The sequence below is a fragment of the Musca autumnalis genome, unplaced genomic scaffold, assembly GCF_047663935.1.
Source record: "Musca autumnalis isolate F117 unplaced genomic scaffold, ASM4766393v1 scaffold_3, whole genome shotgun sequence".
NCBI classification, from domain to species: Eukaryota; Metazoa; Arthropoda; class Insecta; order Diptera; family Muscidae; genus Musca; species Musca autumnalis.
In genome coordinates this window covers 34,324,235-34,342,380 of record NW_027411866.1, presented here as the reverse complement: position 1 = coordinate 34,342,380, position 18,146 = coordinate 34,324,235, and the positions used below count along the sequence as shown (strand labels likewise).

Below are 18,146 nucleotides of genomic sequence, written 5' to 3'. Positions count from 1 at the left end.
ATTTCAGAAAATATTCAATATTTGTGAAAAATTCCACTTTAAAAAATGCCACTTTGTTTCGAATTTCCTTGTAATTCAGCAGAGTTAATTTGTCAATATATCGTACAATAATTATTATATATTTTTTCTTCTTATTTCAGGTAAGCTGTAAACCAGTTTTAAGAAAAATACGAAACATGGAGAAATTACGGGTATGTAATTATTTGACGAGATCGTTTTCTGTATACAGACCGAATGTCTATAGACAGAAGAGTCTGTATAAAGACATGCAATTCGTTCCAGAACAAAATAGGAGAATAGTCCTCCCTCTTAGCAGTGATAAAGCTACTTCCATGTAATTGTGGTCATTAGACTGCTCCATCATGTAAGACTTGTATTGCATTCTTCCTACTCACTAATCGCTCTTAACTTATCCCGCACTGAGCGACCAAATCCTGTCTACAGAATTTTCTGTCCCCAGACAGAGGATTCTGTATACAGAATTTTCTGTCCACAGACAGAGGATTCTGTATACAGAATTTTCTGTCCACAGACAGAGGATTCTGTATACAGAATTTTCTGTCCACAGACAGAGGATTCTGTATACAGAATTTTCTGTCCACAGACAGAGGATTCTGTATACAGAATTTTCTGTCCACAGACAGAGGATTCTGTATACAGAATTTTCTGTCCACAGACAGAAGATTCTGTATACAGAATTTTCTGTCCACAGACAGAGGATTCTGTATACAGAATTTTCTGTCCACAGACAGAGGATTCTGTATACAGAATTTTCTGTCCACAGACAGAGGATTCTGTATTTTCTGTCCACAGACAGAGGATTCTGTATACAGAATTTTCTGTCCACAGACAGATGATTCTGTATACAGAATTTTCTGTCCACAGACAGAGGATTCTGTATACAGAATTTTCTGTCCACAGACAGAGGATTCTGTATACAGAATTTTCTGTCCACAGACAGAGGATTCTGTATACAGAATTTTCTGTCCACAGACAGAGGATTCTGTATACAGAATTTTCTGTCCACAGGCAGAGGATTCTGTATACAGAATTTTCTGTCCACAGACAGAGGATTCTGTATACAGAATTTTCTGTCCACAGACAGAGGATTCTGTATACAGAATTTTCTGTCCACAGACAGAGGATTCTGTATACAGAATTTTCTGTCCACAGACAGAGGATTCTGTATACAGAATTTTCTGTCCACAGACAGAGGATTCTGTATACAGAATTTTCTGTCCACAGACAGAGGATTCTGTATACAGAATTTTCTGTCTTTAGACAGAGGAGAATTTTCTGTCTTTAGACAGAGGATTCTGTCTACAGAATTTTCTGTCTTTAGACAGAGGATTCTGTTTACAGAATTTTCTGTCTTTAGGCAGAGGATTCTGTTTACAGAATTTTCTGTCTTTAGGCAGAGGATTCTGTCTACAGAATTTTCTGTCTTTAGACAGAGGATTCTGTCTACAGAATTTTCTGTCTTTAGACAGAGGATTCTGTCTACAGAATTTTCTGTCTTTAGACAGAGGATTCTGTCTACAGAATTTTCTGTCTTTAGACAGAGGATTCTACAGAATTTTCTGTCTTTAGACAGAGGATTCTGTCTACAGAATTTTCTGTCTTTAGACAGAGGATTCTGTCTACAGAATTTTCTGTCTTTAGACAGAGGATTCTGTCTACAGAATTTTCTGTCTTTAGACAGAGGATACTGTCTACAGAATTTTCTGTCTTTAGACAGAGGATACTGTCTACAGAATTTTCTGTCTTTAGACAGAGGATTACAGAATTTTCTGTCTTAGACAGAGGATTCTGTGTACAGAATTTTCTGTCTTTAGACAGAGGATTCTGTCTACAGAATTTTCTGTCTTTAGACAGTGTTTTCTGTCTACAGAATTTTCTGTCTTTAGACAGTGTTTTCTGTCTACAGAATTTTCTGTCTTTAGACAGAGGATTCTATCTACAGAATTTTCTGTCTTTAGACAGAGGATTCTGTCTACAGAATTTTCTGTCTTTAGACAGAGGATTCTGTCTACAGAATTTTCTGTCTTTAGACAGAGGATTCTGTTTACAGAATTTTCTGTCTTTAGACAGAGGATTCTGTCTACAGAATTTTCTGTCTTTAGACAGAGGATTCTGTCTACAGAATTTTCTGTCTTTAGACAGAGGATTCTGTCTACAGAATTTTCTGTCTTTAGACAGAGGATTCTGTCTACAGAATTTTCTGTCTTTAGACAGAGGATTCTGTCTACAGAATTTTCTGTCTTTAGACAGAGGATTCTGTCTGCAGAATTTTCTGTCTTTAGACAGAGGATTCTGTCTACAGAATTTTCTGTCTTTAGACAGAGGATTCTGTCTACAGAATTTTCTGTCTTTAGACAGAGGATTCTGTCTACAGAATTTTCTGTCTTTAGACAGAGGATTCTGTCTACAGAATTTTCTGTCCATAGACAGAGGATTCTGTCTACAGAATTTTCTGTCCATAGACAGAGGATTCTGTCAACAGAATTTTCTGTGAGAATTCTGTCTAGGTAATTTTCTTTTCCCGGACAGAGGATTCTGTCCACAAAATTGTCTGTTCCCAGACAATGCACGTACGGCTACGGTTCGAAGGCCCTTCTAACATTTTATGGCACACTGCATGCATGGCGAACAACCGAACAAAAAGTAATTGAAATTCTACGCTACAAAGAAAACGCTACGAAAACGACATGACAAGCCCTTTGTCGTTCTGTTTCACCAGTTATCGATGCCATTAAAAAATAAATCACTGCCTACACCCCCTTCTAATCAATTTCAATTCAATTTTGTCAATGAAAGGAATATCCTTTAAAAAAAATGCCTGGGGAATTTCAAGCGGGAATGATTGTTGTGTGTCTAATGATAATTCAATTGATTAAAATTAAAACCTTACCCAGAATATAACTGCCAAATAATTAACTTATGCAAATGTTTTGAAGTCAGGCAGTCAAACAACCAGCATTGCCTGTTTCTCTTAGATTGAGCTTTAAAAGTCTGTTGCTTTTCATACATGTTATGAAGTACAATTCATATTTTGCAAATCGTTTAGAATTGCTCCTTTTCTTTGCCACTCCAAACCATTCAAAAAGACTCAATATCCATGGCGGCCACCTGCATGCATACATCATGTTGCTATCCTGTGGCTTATCCTTTTGCCAGGCATATGTGTGTGGAATTGTAGACCTCCCCACCTCAGCTGATATGGTGCTTAGTAATTTCACCATGCTGTTGCATTGCCAGCAAATGCACAAAAATTAATATCCTTGACGCAACACCGCACACCGTGTCTGAACAAATCGTGGCTCAACAAGGTTTAAATTGTTGTGTTTTTTGTGGTGTTCTTGTTTTTTTTTTCTTTTGAAAGGAAAGTAAGAAAGGAATGAAAAAATGAAAATGAACAATGGCATATTTGATTAAAACTGTTGTTCCTGCTCTTGTTAATCGTTCGCTTTGGGGTTGTGGCGAAACATTTTGGGTGTGACTATGGGAGGTTTAAATATTCCACAGACATTGCAGAATGGGAACACATGTCTAGCAGCAGTCACACCAAAAAATCCTGCCCATATTTTTGGTGTAAATTGTTAACAAATTATTTGTGAAAAAGAAAATATTTCAGGGGGTGGCTCAGAGCTCTTTGTTTAACGTAGTTGTTACCCAGGAATAAATCTAAATTAAAGCGAATTAAATTGCAGAATTTCACAAACGACCTAACCCCCCAACTTTTTCAAATGGAAAATTGCTTTCTTTAAACAGATTACCGTTGATTAGTATCGGCGCTTTGAAAGTTTATTTCGGGAGGTAACCTAAAATCCTCCTTTTGAACTTTTACTGACAAAACACCGGGGAACATATTTGTAAAAAATTTTAGCCATATAGTATCTCAATATTTTTAAAACTATTTTTATGCCACGTACAAAGGCTCGCGGATTTTTAAAAATATTTGTAAGGCACATACAATGGCTCGTGGATTTTTGAAAATATTTTTAGGGGATTTACAAAGGCTCGTGGATTTTTAAATATTTTCAGGGGATTTACAAAGTCTCGTGGATTTGTAAAAATATTTTTGGGGTATTTACAAGGGCTCGTGGATTTTTGAAAATATTTTTAGGGGATTTACAAAGGCTCGTGGATTTTTAAAAATATTTGTAAGGCAGATACAAAGGCTCGTGGATTTTTAAAAATATTTGTAAGGCACATACAAAGGCTCGTGGATTTTTGAAAATATTTTTAGCGGATTTACAAAGACTCGTGGATTTTTAAATATTTTTAGGGGATTTACAAAGTCTCGTGGATTTGTAAAAATATTTTTGGGGCATTTACAAGGGCTCGTGGATTTTTAAAAATATTTTTAGGGCATTTACAAGGGCTCGTGATTTTTTAATAAATATTTTTAGGGCATTTACAAGGGCTCGTGGATTTTTAAAAATATTTTTTAGGGCATCTACAAAGGCTCGTGGATTTTTAAAAATATTTTTTAAGGCATCTACAAAGGCTCGTGGATTTTTAAAAATATTTTTAGGGCATCTACAAAGGCTCGTGGATTTTTAAAAATATTTTTAGGGCATCTACAAAGGCTCGTGGATTTTTAAAAATATTTTTTAGGGCATCTACAAAGGCTCGTGGATTTTTAAAAATATTTTTTAGGGCATCTACAAAGGCTCGTGGATTTTTAAAAATATTTTTTAGGGCATCTACAAAGGCTCGTGGATTTTTAAAAATATTTTTTAGGGCATCTACAAAGGCTCGTGGATTTTTAAAAATATTTTTTAGGGCATCTACAAAGGCTCGTGGATTTTTAAAAATATTTTTTAGGGCATCTACAAAGGCTCGTGGATTTTTAAAAATATTTTTTAGGGCATCTACAAAGGCTCGTGGATTTTTAAAAATATTTTTTAGGGCATCTACAAAGGCTCGTGGATTTTTAAAAATATTTTTTAGGGCATCTACAAAGGCTCGTGGATTTTTAAAAATATTTTTTAGGGCATCTACAAAGGCTCGTGGATTTTTAAAAATATTTTTTAGGGCATCTACAAAGGCTCGTGGATTTTTAAAAATATTTTTTAGGGCATCTACAAAGGCTCGTTTTTTAAAACATTTTTACGGCATTTACAAGGGCTCGTGGGTTTTTAAAATATTTTTATACCACCTACAAAGTCTCGTGGATTTTTAAAAATATTTTTATACCACCTACAAAGTCTCGTGGATTTTTAAAAATATTTTTATACCACCTACAAAGTCTGGTGGATTTTTAAAAGTATTTTTATACCATCTACAAAGTCTCGTGGATTTTTTAAAACATTTTTGGGGCATTTACAAGGGCTCGTGGCTTTTTTAAAATATTTTTAGGGCATTTACAAAGGCTCGTGGATTTGTAAAAATATTTTTAGGACATTACAAAGGCTCGTGGATTTTTAGAAATATTTTTATACCACCTACAACGGCTCGTGGATTTTTAGAAATATTTTTATACCACCTACAAAGTCTCGTGGATTTTTAAAAATATTTTTATACCACCTACAAAGTCTCGTGGATTTTTAAAAATATTTTTATACAACCTACAAAGTCTCGTGGATTTTTAAAAATATTTTTATACCACCTACAAAGTCTCGTGGATTTTTAAAAATATTTTTATACCACCTACAAAGTCTCGTGGATTTTTAAAAATATTTTTATACCACCTACAAAGTCTCGTGGATTTTTAAAAATATTTTTAGGGCATTTACAAAGGCTCGTGGGGTTTAAAAATATTATTAGGGCACACACAAAGGCTCGTGGATTTTTAAAAATATTTTTATACTACCTACAAAGTCTCGTGGATTTTTAAAAATATTTTTATACCACCTACAAAGTCTGGTGGATTTTTAAAAGTATTTTTATACCACCTACAAAGTCTCGTGGATTTTTAAAAATATTTGTATACCACCTACAAAGTCTCGTGGATTTTTAAAAATATTTTTGTACCACCTACAAAGCCTCGTGGATTTTTAAAAATATTTTTACACCACCTACAAAGCCTCGTGGATTTTTAAAAATATTTTTGCACCACCTACAAAGTCTCGTGGATTTTTAAAAATATTTTTATACCAACTACAAAGTCTCGTGGATTTTTAAAAATATTTTTATATCAACTACAAGGTCTCGTGGATTTTTAAAAATATTTTCAGGGCATCGACAAAGGCTCGTGGGGCTTAAAAATATTTTTAGGGCACCCACAAAGGCTCGTGGATTTTTGAAAATATTTGTTAGGGCATCTACAAAGGCTCGTGGATTATTAACAATATGTTTATACCACCTACAAAGTCTCGTGGATTTTTAAAAATATTTTTATACCACCTACAAAGTCTCGTGGATTTTTAAAAATATTTTTATACCACCTACAAAGTCTCGTGGATTTTTAAAAATATTTTTATACCAACTACAAAGTCTCGTGGATTTTTAAAAATATTTTTATACCACCTACAAAGTCTCGTGGATTTTTAAAAATATTTTTATACCACCTACAAAGTCTCGTGGATTTTTAAAAATATTTTGATGGCATCGACAAAGGCTCGTGGGGTTTAAAAATATTTTTAGGGCACCCACAAAGGCTCGTGGATTTTTGAAAATATTTGTTAGGGCATCTACAAAGTCTCCTGGATTTTTAAAAATATTTTTATACCACCTACAAAGTCTCCTGGATTTTTAAAAATATTTTTATACCACCTACAAAGTCTCGTGGTTTTTTAAAAATATTATTATACCACCTACAAAGTCTCCTGGATTTTTAAAAATATTTTTATACCACCTACAAAGTCTCCTGGATTTTTAAAAATATTTTTATACCACCTACAAAGTCTCGTGGATTTTTAAAAATATTTTTATACCACCTACAAAGTCTCGTGGTTTTTTAAAAATATTATTATACCACCTACAAAATCTCGTGGATTTTTTAAAATATTTTTATACCACCTACAAAGTCTCCTAGATTTTTTAAAATATGTTTACGGCATTTACAAGGGCTCGTGGATTTTTTAAAATATTTTTAAGGCATTTACAAGGGCTCGTGCATTTTTAAAAATATTTTTAGGGCACATACAAAGGCTCGTGGATTTTTAAAAATATTTTTATACCACCTACAAAGTCTCGTGGATTTTTAAAACTATTTTTATACCAACGACAGAGTCTCGTGGATTTTTAAAAATATTTTTATACCACCTACAAAGTCTCGTGGATTTTTAAAAATATTTTTATGCCAACTACAAAGTCTCGTGGATTTTTAAAAATATTTTTATACCACCTACAAAGTCTCGTGGATTTTTAAAAATATTTGTATACCACCTACAAAGTCTCGTGGATTTTTAAAAATATTATTATACCACCTACAAAGTCTCGTGGATTTTTAAAAATAGTTTTATACCACCTACAAAGTCTCGTGCATTTTTAAAAATATTTTTATACCACCTACAAAGTCTCGCGGATTTTTAAACATTTTTTTATACCACCTAAAAAGTCTCGTGGATTTTTAAAAATATTTTTATACCACCTACAAAGTCTCGTGGATTTTTAAAAATATTTTTAAACCACCTACAAAGTCTCGTGGATTTTTAAAAATATTTTTATACCACCTACAAAGTCTCGTGGATTTTTAAAAATATTTTTATACCACCTACAAAGTCTCGTGGATTTTTAAAAATATTTTTATACGACCTACAAAGTCTCGTGGATTTTTAAAAATATTTTTATACCACCTACAAAGTCTCGTGGATTTTTAAAAATATTTTTATACCACCTACAAAGTCTCGTGGATTTTTAAAAATATTTTTATACCACCTACAAAGTCTCGTGGATTTTTAAAAATATTTTTATACCACCTACAAAGTCTCGTGGATTTTTAAAAATATTTTTATACCACCTACAAAGTCTCGTGGATTTTTAAAAATATTTTTATACCACCTACAAAGTCTCGTGGATTTTTAAAAATATTTTTATACCACCTACAAAGTCTCGTGGATTTTTAAAAATATTTTTATACCACCTACAAAGTCTCGTGGATTTTTAAAAATATTTTTATACCACCTACAAAGTCTCGTGGATTTTTAAAAATATTTTTACACCACCTACAAAGTCTCGTGGATTTTTAAAAATATTTTTATACCACCTACAACGTCTCGTGGATTTTTAAAAATATTTTTATACCACCTACAAAGTATCGTGGATTTTTAAAAATATTTTTATAACACCTACAAAGTATCGTGGATTTTTGAAAATATGTTTATACCACCTACAAAGTCTCGTGGATTTTTAAAAATATTTGTATACCACCTACAAAGTCTCGTGGATTTTTAAAAATATTTTTATACCACCTACAAAGTCTCGTGGATTTTTAAAAATATTTTTATACCACCTACAAAGTCTCGTGGATTTTTAAAAATATTTTTATACCACCTACAAAGTCTCGTGGATTTTTAAAAATATTTTTATACCACCTACAAAGTCTCGTGGATTTTTAAAAATATTTTTATACCACCTACAAAGTCTCGTGGATTTTTAAAAATATTTTTATACCACCTACAAAGTCTCGTGGATTTTTAAAAATATTTTTATACCACCTACAAAGTCTCGTGGATTTTTAAAAATATTTTTATACCACCTACAAAGTCTCGTGGATTTTTAAAAATATTTTTAGGGCACCTACAAACCTGTTGTTCTTCCGCTGCCACGGATAGTTGGTGATATCCAAGGACACTATTCATATGATAGTCTCTTATAGCCTCGGTGAATGCTTCATTATAAATATCCCTCAAACCTGCCTGATAAATCGGTTGATATAGAGTTTATCGTTTTTATCTTTGGACCTCCCTCTCTAGATCATGATGATCTTTCCTGAAATGCCTGGGCGAGGGGAACGTAACCACTAAATGGCATTCAAGCACCGGCAATATCTTAGTCTCCTCATGCACATGGTCCACTGAAAACATGAAGAGACACCCAGCTGCGGTTCTCAGGGCTGCATTTTAGCAGGTTTTCAAGTTTTCCATGGCGTATCTCCTACGATGGCAAAGCACACTGGCGCTGCATAGCTTACCATAGGTCGACCTATCGCCTTGCATATGCTTAACTGGGCTTCTTTGTCTGCTCCCCATGTCCTGCCGGCTACGGACCTGAGGACCTTGTTCCTACATCTCAGTTTTTATAACAGATAGCTGTGGAATAAGCTGTCGAATGTGCCACTCAGGTCTTTGGGGTATTTGCACATTCAGTGGGAGCTTCATTTCCCCAATCCTCCTACTCATTAAAGATCAAGCGATCTGTTCATTATTGATCAAGACATCTTCTCATAAAAGGGATCTTCTAATTGAAATTCAAGGCATCTTCTCATTGAAGATCAAGGGATCTTCTTACCAAAGATAAAGTTATCTTCTTATTGATGATCAAGAAATCTTTGCACAACGAAGATAGAAGGATAGAAGATCAAGGAATCTTTGAAGATAGAAATATCTTTTTATTGAAAATCATGGGTATTTCTCATTGAAGATAAAGCGATCTTCTCGTTGAAGATCAAGGCATCTTCAATTTATTCTCATTGAAAATCGTGGGATAAAGGGATCTTCTCATAGATGATCAGGGGATCTTCTCATTGAAGATCAAGGAATCTTTCCATTGAAGATCAAGGGATCTGCTCATAGAAGATCAGGGAATCTTCCCATTGAAGATCAAGGGATCTGCTCATAGAAGATCAAGTGTGGCTGTTGAATTAGTGGAAAAACTCAACATGATCAATAAGATAGGCGTTTAGTCTGATACAAATGTTATCAACGGTGGGAAATGACGCCATGGGCGTACAATCATCCGCGTACTTAATTATCTCAATAGAGAAAGATAGAGGTTAAACAGTTCCGGAGATATCGCCCTCCTTGTGAACAGGGAGTTCACTCTTTGGACTTCTTGTTTCTAAATTCAACATATGACTGGCGACCACATATCTAGTTGGTGACACAACATTTCAAACAAGACCGTATCAAAAGCTTTGTTCACGTCCATCACTGTTTTGTGGCACGGTCTGTCCTGGTTGTGAAAATGGAACGCAAGTTATTTAACCGCTAACGAGCTGTATAACGCGCTATTATGCTGGGGGGAGCAGTGCCTCAAGTATAGTTGTTATTGGTGACAACAGTCAGATGGGCCTGTATGATTTACCTTCGGTGGCATACTTGCCAGGTTTCAATTACGTGACCACCCTGGCCATTTCCCAGGCTTCGGGAACTATTAAGGGGGGCTAAGTTTTGGACCGTGCTCAAATGCTCGACTTCTGGTTCAACCAGCAGCTTCAGTATCGAGATGCTCCATAAATTGTCTGTCACAACCATGCCGCTAAAAGTTTTTTGCAACTCTAGCACCCCCCACTTCTCGTACGATCAAACCCCGAAGACTGCAAGTGTTAGTGTAGCAATATGCGGTGTTAAAGACTGTGGCTGGTACCGCCTTTGGGGAGAGTACGGGAAAGTTTCATAATCCCATGATGATGACGAAGACTCACTGGGAATCAAGTTGGCGCAGCACGAAGCAACATAAACTCTATAGCTCCCTCATGATTCATGGCATCAATTGCATCTCACAGACACCGACATATGGTGAATGAGACTTTGACAAACGGAGCATCCACCCTAAATCGGGAGATACCTTTATGGGGGGCTATAACAAAACATGGACCGATGTTGAGAATTTTTGGTGGAGAAGTGTTGTGTTGTTAAAAAAAATGTGGCTAAAATTCTCAAAATGCCGAAAATCGGTTCATATAACGGTGCTGTTCTAAAACCTCGACCGATATAGTCCATTTCCGAACTTGAGTTGCCTATGAAAATAATACACAAGGGTGCAAAAATATAGCGGTCTATTTCAATTATTGCGGGCGATAACTCTATCTCTACAACAGACAGGGCAGGCGGACATGGCTAGATCAACTCAGAATTATATCCTGATCAAGACAAATGGAAAAACAATCGTAATTCGACTGTCTCCCTGAGCTGACCACTCCCACATCTTCAAATATTTTATTTTTATATATTTTTTTTGCATATCTTAGTTATTATTTGTTTATTATCAAATCCGATCAATATTTTAGAAATCAATAATGAATTAACATATTTCAAGGTATCATTTATACTTCTCTTCCATTCAGTGTTGCCGAATTTGACGATTTATCGTCATTTTGACGATTTTTTGGCCTAAAATTGAAAAATGACGATTTGACGATTTTATGGGCCAAAATGACGATTTTTTACGTAATCCCGAATTGCATGAAATAAAACACGATAACTATATTTTGACCAGAATTTCACAAAAGTCTTTAAGGAAAGCAATATTCCGAACTCGGTTTCATGAGCTATTTTAACGTTTTTAAGCAATTTCGAGACGGATTGGCTTTATTTAGGCACATATCTGGAATAGAGGTAATTTCATAGTTTTTGCTCATCTTGGATTGACATCAGCTGAAAATGTTCATGTAGGATTGTTAATGAATGAAAATCTTCCTTGAAATTTTTTCGAGATATAATACTTCCTACCCATGTCCTCTTTAATGAGAGTTTTTGTCGATTTTCGACTGCCCATCAACTGTCAAGCAAGCGATGTTTGAGCTAATCTGTCAATCAAAACTGGCAATGTGTACTCAGCTTTACCTTGCTGCATTACAGCAAACTAGAAAACCACGGGAAAACTATCACCTTCTGAAAGCAGTTTTATAGCGGTACCTAATGGGTTACCTCCAATTGTCACTAAAAATATATATTGGTTTATTTTGAAATACAGGTAGTGTAGAGTATGCCGCAAAAAAATTCAAGAAAGGAACAATTTCTTGAAATTTGTATGTAGCATAGATACTTTAAACGCGTTTTTCTCGAAATGGCATTTTGAAGTCGGTGCAAACGATAGCTCGAAACCGAATTGACCGATCTTCACATGGTTTGGTGAGTTTATTAAATAAATAAAAGGCTTTCCCTTAAGCGAGACAGTTAAAAAAATTACCGATTTTTGACAAAAAAAAACGTACTAATTTTTTTTCGTTAAAATCGAAATTTTGAATTTGTTAGTTTTTTTTTTAAGTTTGTTTAAAATTTTGTATCGCCTTAAGGCAAGATTAAAAGGTTCTTAAAATGCTTACAAACAATCGACCCATCCGTTTTCGGGTCATCGTTGGCATCGCAAAACGCTTTTAGAAAAAGGGTTTCCCAGATAGCCATTTACCACAAGACTTTGCAATATTTTTCAACAACAAAAATACCAAAAGTAGGATAAGATGTGCTCTTTCTTTCTTAATGAAAGAACTTTAAACAAAAAAAAGTTGGTAGTTTTTTTTTTTTGAAAAACCGTTTAAGCGAAATTGGGTTATATTTATTGCTGTGGGTTGTAATTTTTTTTCTCTCCAATGCCTTTGTCTATATTTATGCTATAGAGAAAGGTGTAAATGGTCCAAGAGCTTGTCAAACAATCCCATGTATGGGGCCAAAACAAATTGTATAGACTTGGTCTATCTGCTTAAAAATTATATTTCAGTCTTGGTTTCTCTTAGAAATTTGACTAGATCATACAAATGTTCTCCCTTATGTTTAACCATGAAGTCCTCGACTGTGAGGATTTCATTAAAGGTGGGGTAGTTGCCTCTTATATTGCTGTATTTGGTGCATTCAAACAAGATGTGCGAAACAGTGTCCTCTGAATTACAAGTATCGCAATCACCCGTTGGGACTACGTGCATTTTATATAGTGTGCTTTTACTAAAAGAGTGGTTGCTGAGAATACGGTTGACTGTTTTTTGATCACTAGGGTGGAGCTTGGATTTCTTGAACCAAGTTCTTCTATTTGGCTCAGGAAAAATTTTATAGTAATGCGAGTTGCTTTCTAGGGCTATATTTGAGTACTCCCTTGTCCAATCTTCCAAGATTTTGTCTTGGATTACGGATATGGCATCGTTGATAGGCCAGTTGATGTCCAAGAGTGTGCCGTTTCTACTGGCATCCTTTGCTGCATGATCCACTTGTTCGTTTGGAGCTATATTAGCATGCCCAGGTATAAAATGTACATTTTATGTTGTCAGTCTCATTGACAAACCTATCGGCTAAAAAATAGCATTAAACGGTAACCAAACCTAGTTTTGGATCATGATGACGATTTTTTGACGATTTTCCAAATTTTGTTGACGATTTGACGATTTTTTTGACGATTTCCGACCAAAAACTGTCGGCAACGCTGCTTCCATTACATAATATGCCTTAGCAATTTGAGGAATATCTTTGAGTTGTAGCCAGCCTCCAGATGATGACTACTCTTGATCATCCCTTATAACAAGTAAAAAAGTATCAGTCAACTTTGCTGACTGAGATATACCCTCAGCCTGTGTATATTGAAACAATTTTTTCCCAAAAAAACGTATGTATTTAGGGGATTTTAAACATTTTGGATGTATGAACCTACAAAAATGTTGATTAGGATTAAAGATCAAAAGTTTTGCGGAGGAGATACTTAAAGGAGTGGATCGACATTGACCATTATGGAAGTGGATCTCCAGCCACTACATTTGGTGCCATAGGGGGTTTTTACACCCTTCGGGCTGTTTGCTCAAGAAGTATGGACTTGCCTCTGAAAAAAGTTTTACCATCGTTATTGAGGCAGCGAATGCAAGTTGCTTCAACAAAAATCAAAGTGATTCGATTCTTAAAGTGAACTTATCCGAAACTTTGTGTGGGAGGTACCTGATGGAGTGGACAAATATAGTCCATATTTGAGCCTGATCTATATCTGGTAGATATATTAGGTGTGTAAAGTATGGACCAATTCGGTCACTCTCTTCAAGAGTTACCGTACGAACAATTTTTCCGAACATTTTTGAACTTTTTGGGGGAGGTACCTGAAGATGTGGACCGATATGGCTTATCTTCTAACTTAAGCTATGTTGGGACAGAATATTACTAAGGACAAATTTTTGACCGAATCGGCAGATCCGTTCGAGAGTTATCTTGCGCTCCAACTACCTCACACGTTGTCATGGGGTTTTTGCTACTTTGGGGCTATTTTCTCAGGAAGTATGGACTTGCCCCTGATGAAACTTATACCGTCGTATGGGGGGCAGTGAATACAAGTTGCTACAACAAAAATCAAAGCGATTCGAGAGCAGGTCCTAAACTGAACTTTTCCGAAATTTTGTGCAGGAGGTAACCGGAGGAGTGAACCGATTGAGTCCATGTTGGAACCTCATCTAAGTCTGGTAGAAATTTCACGGTGTGCAAAGTATGGACCAAATCGGTTACTTCATTCAAGAGTTATCGTGCGCACAAATTTTCCGAACATTTCCTAACTTTTGTGGGGGAGGTACCGGAAGGAGTGGACCCATATAACCCATCTTCGAACTTAAACTAAGTTTGGACAAAATATTACTAAAGCCAAATTTTGGACTGTATCGTTTGATCCGTTCGAGAGTTATCGTGCGCTCCAGCCAGACAGACAGACAGGCGGACGGACATGGCTAAATCAACTCCAAATTGTCTGAAACACATTTCGTCCAAACATACTTGGGGTCTAAAACCATTGTTTCGATTAGGCACATTTTGCCCGTATGAAAGTGTATATGAGGAAAAGTCAAAATTTTTTAGTTTCCATGAAGCCAAGGTTTGCACTATTATAATACGCGAACTATTGTAGTTTACCAGTAACTATGACTATTGCTGGATTAATTTAGATGTTTTTGTACAAAGCTCAAAAATTTAGGAAAAAAATTTAATTTACGTGGTAGTTACGACCGCGTATAGGAAAAAACATAGGTAAAAACACGTTGAAGCTAAACAGGTTTTTTACATTGCTATTCGATTTCTGATTAAACCATTCAAATGACGGACATCTGTCCAAAGCAAAAGTTGGAGAATACAAAATGAAGATTACACTTCTAATGTATCACTTTCCAAAATTTCCACTGCATCCACCTTTTACGGATGCTGACATTTTGAAGCCGGATTTCAGGTGTTTTTTGTATTTTTTATGTAACTGGGACGCGCATTCGGATATTTCGAAAAACCAATTATAGGATTAAAGAACTCGCGATTTCGCATAATCTGATATGTATATTGAGTATGTAGCCCACACAGCAGCAGAGTAATCTACTGCCAAAGGCCACAATTTAGTGTGATATTTTTTCTAGAAAACCTATTTTTTGGGTACAGTATTTACAATATCGTTTTGAGTGTGCTGGTACCCCGCGATATTTTAGTTTTTCGACGATCCGGATCATATGAATCACAGATCGTAAAAATCCATCTACTAGAACGGCGGAAATGGCTACTGCAAAAATTGAAAAATTTGCGAAAAATGTTTTTCAAAATATCGCTGACTAATTCGCGTTTTATGTGGATCGTTTCCATTTCAATGAAGAAAGTGAATCATCACTCGCGTTTGTGCGAAAACAGCGGTTTGAAAAATTTAGTGGCATGGGAGCTGTATCCGATTTATCCAAAAAATACTGTGTGATGCTACATCCACGGTTCTTGATGCATTTTATTGAAATATGTTTAGATCGATGTATTTTTCCACGGTTGATAGTGAAATCGGATGCGCATAAAAAGTGTATGCACTTTGTGCAAAATATAAGCGTTAAACAGTTTGTTGCACACTAAACTGCAGACGATGCTACATCTTAGCGGCCAAAGTAAATCCTGGCAAATGTGTACAAATTAAAAGAGAAGAATTCACTGTATTGGTAAACCGCATGCGCATCAAGTGATTTTGAGGATTTCGTGATTTACACGCATTTCAAAATGAACATTAACCGATACAATTTTATTTCAAGATTATACCCCATTTAAAGGAACCCAACATTTTTTGAAAGATATCCATATCTTCTGCTAGATGTTAGCGTGTTTTCGAGAAGTGATTAGAATAAAAAATGTGATTTATTGCGTGAAATTTAACTAAAATAGAAGAAAAACTCCGACCTATTTTTCTTACATTTTGTTCAACTAACTCACAAAATAAATTTTAATAAATATTTTCTCTTACAAAAATTTTATAAATTTCCTCAATATATTTTTTGTTTTTTGCTACAATATGCAAACCGCTAAACGGATTGGTATATTTTTTGTTTCATTTGAATCTTCGCGATGTTTAGATTACGAATATATTTTTTTAAATATTTTTAGGATGCGTAAACAGCTTGAATTTTATTAAAACAAGTAGCAAAGTACAAATTTTTTTAACTCTTTCTCAATTTCCGCGAAAACTTAAAACTTTTTCACTAATGTTATGGGGCATCAGTAATCATATATTACGTAGGGAGCCCCTAATTAAGAGAGTTTCTCAATATAATGATTAGAGTCTTTTAAAGATTTTTTTTCTTTTTATCAGAATTGAAACCGCCATAACTTCTGCGCGCAACAACCAAAATTAGTATCTCGAACAGATTTAAGAATGGGATTTTTTTCCCAATCTATGTACCAAAAATCTTTCATGTAGCTTAAAAAAATTTTTTTAATTTTTTTTTTATGGAAAACTAAAAAATTTTGTCTTTTCTTCATATACCCTCGTTAGCATAAATGCTGAGGGTATAAAAATGGTAGCTAAAATCCTCAAAATGCCGAAAATCGGGAGGTACCGTTATATGGGGGCTTTTCAAAAACCTGGGCCGATATAGTCCATCTCCGAACTTGAGTTACCTGTGAAAATAATACACACGGGTGCAAAAATATAGCGTTCTATTTCAATTATTGCGGGCGATAGCTCTATCTCTACAACAGACAGGGCAGGCGGACATGGCTAGATCAACTCAGAATTATATCCTGATCAAGACAAACGGAAAACAATAGTAAATCGACTGTCTCCCTGAGCTGGCCACTCCCACATCTTCAAATATTTTATTTTTATCTAATTTGTTTCATATCTTAGTTACTATTTGTTTATTATCAAATCCGATCAGTATTTTAGAAATGAATAATGAATAAATACCCTTCTGGGTATCATTTACACTTCGCTTCCATTGCATGATCTGCCTTAGAAATTTGAGGAATTTCTTTGAGTTATATCCAGCCCCCAGATGACGACTACTCTTGATCATCCCTTATAAAAACGGTTTTTTATGTTAGCTTAGTACCAGACAAAAGTTTGATTAATTACAGTTTTAAAAGCATTGGCTTCAATTATAATTTACTACTACGTTAAAATATGTTGCCTACTTTTAGGCATTGTGTTGCTATGAAAAACCACGTTGCTAACTAATAAAACAATGACAATTGCGAAAACAAGGAAATAAATATCAGGCGGTTTTTTCGTTCGGGGATTTTTAATATTTTTTCAGCAAGTATATCGAGTTTGTTTAAAAATATTTTTAAAAACAATTCTATAAAGGCTCATGGATTTACAAAATATTATAAAGAAGCTCGCGGATTTAAAAAATTATTTCTCGGAGATTTTTACAAATATTTTTAAAAATTTTTATATATGTATATTAAATAAATGTGTATAGGAACACAGGCTCAGAGATTTTTCAAAAAGAAAAAATGGAACAAGTGGTTTATGGCTTTTTAAAGAATATTTCTATTGGATTTTAGATTGGATTTTTAAAAGAATTTTTAATCTTTTTTCCTCCAGAGACGAAAATGATTTAGCCAAGGTTTTGAAAATGATTCACTCAATTTCCCAGAACCAGCTCCAATGTTGATATTGTAATTAAAAAACTTTCCCATTTAAATTGGCTTAATTTTTTAATGGAAAATCTTTATTTGAGCGCCAAATCGTTTTTGTGGAATCTGTAACAGAAAAATATTTATGATGCAGACAAAAACCAGTTCAAAAATTTGAGAAAAAAATTCCTACTTCCCATTAAAATCAACAATAACAACAAAATTCCTTACCTACCTCATTTTATGTAATTAAATTCGGATTTTGTTATTTTTATCTTTGATAATTCTCATAAAATATTCAACGACAACAACATAATCTTGGACTGGCAATTAACAACTTTCTCAAAACAAAAGTAACAATACGTCGATTGTTACGTTACAAAGAAACGTTGAATAAAGGTCAAGTTCAATCAATATAAGTATCCGGGGGGGTTCATTGGCTCTGTTTCTGTTGTTGTAAACTGAATTACAGGTTTATTAAAGCTGTAAATT

The 18,146-nt window shown here is 34.5% G+C and overlaps 1 long non-coding RNA gene across 4 annotated transcripts in view; it reads left to right on the top strand.

The window, feature by feature from the left end:
- Positions 1–18,146, top strand: part of LOC141399816 (uncharacterized) — a 264,120-nt gene that overhangs the window by 130,517 nt on the left and 115,457 nt on the right. The window contains exon 4 of one of the 4 annotated variants that reach the window (XR_012411961.1): positions 141–155. The exons of the other annotated variants lie outside the window; for them this stretch is intronic. This is a non-coding gene — a long non-coding RNA (uncharacterized lncRNA). Of the gene's footprint in view, positions 1–140; positions 156–18,146 lie in introns of those variants that run through there. 4 annotated transcript variants of the gene reach the window in all.